Source organism: Geospiza fortis, unplaced genomic scaffold (assembly GCF_000277835.1).
Source record: "Geospiza fortis unplaced genomic scaffold, GeoFor_1.0 scaffold229, whole genome shotgun sequence".
NCBI lineage: Eukaryota > Metazoa > Chordata > Aves > Passeriformes > Thraupidae > Geospiza > Geospiza fortis.
In genome coordinates, this window is record NW_005054357.1 from 4,158,488 (window position 1) to 4,163,582 (window position 5,095).

Consider the following 5,095-nt stretch of genomic DNA (forward strand, 5'->3'; position numbering starts at 1 on the left):
TGCCGTGAGTGTTGGTCGCAGCACTCAGCCACGAGCACAACTGGTTCAGTAGGCTTTCCCTTTCGGACCTGGCGCTGCCTGTTCTCCTCAGCCACGACGCCTCCTCAGCCATGAGATCCTCCCTGCCGTGACACTCCCTCAGCCGTCACTCTCCCATAGCCGTGTCAGCACCTCAGCTACAGGTCTCCCTCGGTCATTACTCCTCCTCAGCCACGACTCTGCTTCACCCGTTTGACCCCCTCAGCCTTGGCTCCCCCTCAGCCATGCTGCTCCCTCAGCCATGGCTCCCCCTCAGCCACAACACTCCCTCATCAGTCTGTGCTGTAGTTCAAGGCATAAGATCTGTTTGACCAAAAAAATTCTGTGTTTAATGTTGGGAGATCTCCCTGGGAGCTTGCTCTCTGTGTGGGGCCGTGACAGCCCCATCCCACCTCACCCTATCACCCTGGAATCTCTCTGGGAACGGCATTTTCCAGATGAACAGCATTTTCAACAGCTGGATGAGAAATTCACCCACACACTCTTCAGAATAAATTCTGTCTTTCCAGGGAAATTAATTTTTAAACATCCCTCCTGCTGATAAACGAGGGGTATTTGAAGCCCTGTCTGTTTGTTATGTGTTTGCATGCAAGCTCCTGATTCATGGCTGGGCCTGAGAACTGCTGCAAGATCATCATAAATAATCCATGGGCTGGGTAGAGTCTGAGGATCCATGTTTGCTTCCTGATTTAAAGTGCCAAGGTCACCTGGAAGGCAGCGTACACTTCCCTGTGCAACTTCCCTGAGTGCTTCCTCCAGATTCAGAGGCTGCCTTGGTCAGGAAATAGGAAACCTGTAGATTATGTTTGATACACCTTCAGTGTCTCAGCTGTGCAATGTACGTGATATTTTGTCATATATTGTAAAATTTACACATTTCTCTAACGCTCTTCAAGAATCTCAGTGGAGAAGCATGTTTCAAAACACTGAAGTTGAGCCATTCTGAGGTTTCATGCATAAAGTACTTTAAAATACTGAAAATAATAATCTTGTCTCATCAGAAGCAGGCAGAGGCATTAAGCTGTAGGTATATTCCTCACCGGCACAGATACCTCAGATGCAGCTGAGTCCTCTCCAGTTTCTCACCTTGCCTGCAGCAAACGGCAATCCCAACTTCCCACCTCTCTGAGACATTCTTACTGCCTCTTTTCAGCTTTTAAATCACCAGCCACACCTCAGGGCTGCCTTCCCACTCTCTGCTTTCTTTTTGAATGAAGTTTCTTATCAGGGCTGTGTTAATCAAAGGGAAAGCTGGGAGGGAGCAGGAGGTAAAGGAATGATGATCAAATAGACCGGTGCTGGGATGTTACTTAATGAAGTAAATCTCAAGATTACGCAAGCTGCTCTTCCAGTTTTCTTAGGGATGGAGATGCCTTTATGAATCACCATCAATTTTCATTGTCAGCCACCACGTGTGATGTCAGAGAGCAGGAGCAGCAGCTTACCTACAGCACAGTTTGGAGATGAGTGTTCCCAGTTCTTTTCCCATGGACCCCATGCAGAACAGGGCTAGGCCAGGAGCTCAGCTCTCCTTTGGCCCAGCTGTGTTCTGGTCACCCAAACTCACTCCCACTGAAAAAGAAGGTTTTTTTTCCTCTGCTCCTTGCTATGCAATCAACATGAAATTGTTTTAAATCATTAAAACACCCTTATGAAATCCTATGCTGGCGGAAGGTACTTCTGTGACATGCAAATACCTTCATTTCAAATGGCTGGAAACTTTGCAAAACTTCCCAATGCAGCTTGTGCTAAATCTTAACTGATTTGTGAAGAAGAACACATTATGGAAAAGGACCAGTGAATTGAGTTGATACCAAGTGATTGAGTTACCCGGAGCTGAATCAGAACTAATTGTTATATGTGTGGAGGTTCTGGGTTTTCTGCATACCTGTTGCCTCCTGCCATGGAAAATACAGCCTAATGCCTGGAAAGCCCTCTTGCTTGTCATCCAAATGGTGTTCCCCCTGAGCCAGGTGTTTGTAGGTGTCCCTGATGTGGCTCTTCTGCTGGTTTCTACCAAAGATCTGATGTCTCTGGCTATTGCAAAGGCTTAATGTTATAACATCAAACTCTGCTTCCTATAGAGCTTTGTCATTAAAACCACCCGAGAGTGGAAAATACTGTATTTGGTTAGAGCAAAATATGTGGTTTGGATTGCTGCACTAAAAATGGAGGAAGTATAGAAAAAAATATGTCACTCTTAGAAGTGAGAATAAGGTCTTTTTTTTTCTCTTCATAAGCTGCTCTACAAAATGTCTTTAAATTCAGGGTCATGTAGTGTTTCTCTGAACAAACTAGCACAGCTCAGTGCAGTGCAGCACCACCAGCCAGAGAATCCAGTCTCTGCTCTTATTTTAAATTGAAAATTGTTTTTATGAATTAACAGAATATTGTGTGAAACCAAATACAATTTAGTTCCTTTATCACTTATATATTTAAAATATACCTATAGACAGATATGTATTGCAGCTGAAGTTTGTGTTCTGTGTAATTATAACTTCCACCAATCTGCTCATTCCATAACTTTTCCTGCCTGCACTTCGGAAGGGTTTTTTCATAATTCATTCTGGTTGCAAAAGTACTTGTGTAGAACACGTTTTGTCAGTGCCTTGGCTCTCAGAGTCCTTCGCAGTGACATTTTAATGGTGTTTGGAATGGGTTGGGATTAATGGTCCATATTGGACTCTTCTCTGTACATTCTGGCACATCATTTGCCATCTGGCTGGCTGATAAGAGCTGCTCTGAGCAGGGCAGTTCATCTCATTTCCTTCCCTGTGGCAAAGCAGTGATAGTCTTGGATAAATTCTTTACATAGGAGCAAAGAATGTTGGACATTTATAAGCACTATGAAGGAGTATTAAAAGACACAGGTTTAATAGCCATGGCCTTGGATTTTAATGAGAGGTTCTCTATCAAATCTCTGTTCATCTTTCTTGAACAATGCAAACAACTTCCCTCCTTCATTTCAGGAGACACCATTCTTCCACCACAGTCATCTTCCTTGATTTGTGTTGGACAGAAAGCCTGAGACTGTCTGCCACACCAAGGCTATAAATTATGTCTTATTTCCATTAAGCAAACAGAGGTCTCCTTAATTAATTCCATTGGATGAAGTCCATAGGAAATGTTCAGAGGATTCTGATAGAGCCACTAGTTAAGGTCATAAAAAACCCCTTCTTCTGACTACCTGTCCTTGAAGGATCAATCTTTCCATCTCAAAGACACAGCTTTTGGGAGGAAGCCTCATGTGAACTCTCAGATATATCTTGCACAGAGGAAACAGTTACAATTTTAGAAAAACTACAGCTTTTATAACTCTTTCAGGACAATTCTCCCCAGGCAAATGTCAGCAGATCCATTTTGGGCATGGAGATACTACCTTTATTTTTATTAAAAGTTATTTTTCCTTGGCCTGGGACAGTATTTAACCCAGATGTAACATCAGTTCAGAAGTATGGATGTGTTCACACATCCTGCACCTGTCCTGTCGTCATTCTGGAAGCAAACAAATCCAAAGTTGATATTCAGATCTGATTCAAATTGTTTGTGGTGGCACATTTGTGAATGCCCCATCCCTAGAAGTGTCCAAGGCCAAGTTGGATAAGGCTTGGGGCAACCTGGGATAGCAGAAGGGGTTGGAACAAGATAAGGTTCCCTTCCAACCCAAACCATTCTGGGATTCTGTGATTTTTAGGAGAGTGGACTAAAGTGTAATCCTTGTGACTTTGCATGTATGCTCAAGAGCTCCTGATCAGGAATAAGCCTTTAAAAAAATTCTCTAGTTTGTAGCTTTCCTACAGAACTTGAAATTTTGTTATTGATTCCTTAGGACTTGAAGCCTAATTAAAATTAAAAGCTTCTCAGCTATATTAATTTATGGTTGCTGGGCAGTGATATTTGCAAATATATTCTAGTTGTACATTACAAAAACGCTGACTCATTTCATACACCTGTATGTCTCTCTTGCTTCCATAAGGACAATAGTTTCTTTGGCTGAAACATCCTGTTCAGAGGGTTACAATAAAACACTTTGCACTTGAATTGTTTGCCTTCCTGACCCCTCAGCTTTCTGCCAGCTTCTGACTGTGCATGCAAGTAAGAGCTTTGTACTATTTGTCCTTGGGGCTGCATTTACAGAGTGTTCGCTGGCTGTACTGGAGCCTGGTAGCTCCCAGTTTGCTTTTTCTTCTTTTGAGATTTCTCCCTCTGAAGCTGCATCATTACTTTCACTCATGGTCCTAGTGAAAAATCAGGATGTTAATTAAGAGTGGTAACAGTGGGAAATCTCTGGAAGACAAGTGAACAGAGACCTGATTGCCTCCATCCCAAAGAAGAGCTGTGCTGGGTCATGCCAGAGGAGAAAAGGGAGGCCTGGAAATCCTCTTGAGATGAAGCATCAGGAATGGCTGTTAGGCCACCACAGCTGGAAGAGGCTGCTCCTTGGCTGAAGTGTGTTCTTCAGCCTTCTGCATCCCTGCCGTGGTCATTAAGGGATGGCTGTAATCAGGAACACCAGAACACAGCGTCAGCAGCAGCCTGAGGGCACCAACAGCCTGGGGGACAGGCCTGCTCCCACACATCCCTGGCTGTGAGGGATGCACTTCCTGTCCTCCCTGCTGCGAGACAGGTGAGCTTTTAAAATAACATAAAGGGTGACCACGTGGGGAATTAGCTGCTCTGTGGGACAGTAAAAGAGAATGAAGTATCCTGTTCTATCAGCAGCTCCGAAAGCGTTCCAGAAAATAACTGAAAATTTATACTGAGAGGTCCATAGCTCCTCTGGTGAGGCTTTTTTTTCCCAACAGAACTCTTATTTCTGCTTTTACAGAAGAACCCAGCATCCTTCAAATTTGCTTTTTAAATTAATACTAACATCATAAGCTGTGAGGACAAAATTATTTAAGAGCTGGACTGTGCATTTGTAATCTCTGCACAAGCAGAAGAATAGATTTGATGTCACTTTAACTCTGCTTATATGTTCCAGCCATAGTAATGTTATGAGTAATTTAATTTTAAAAAGAGAAGAAAAAAGAGTAGAAGAACCTTTATGTCCCAT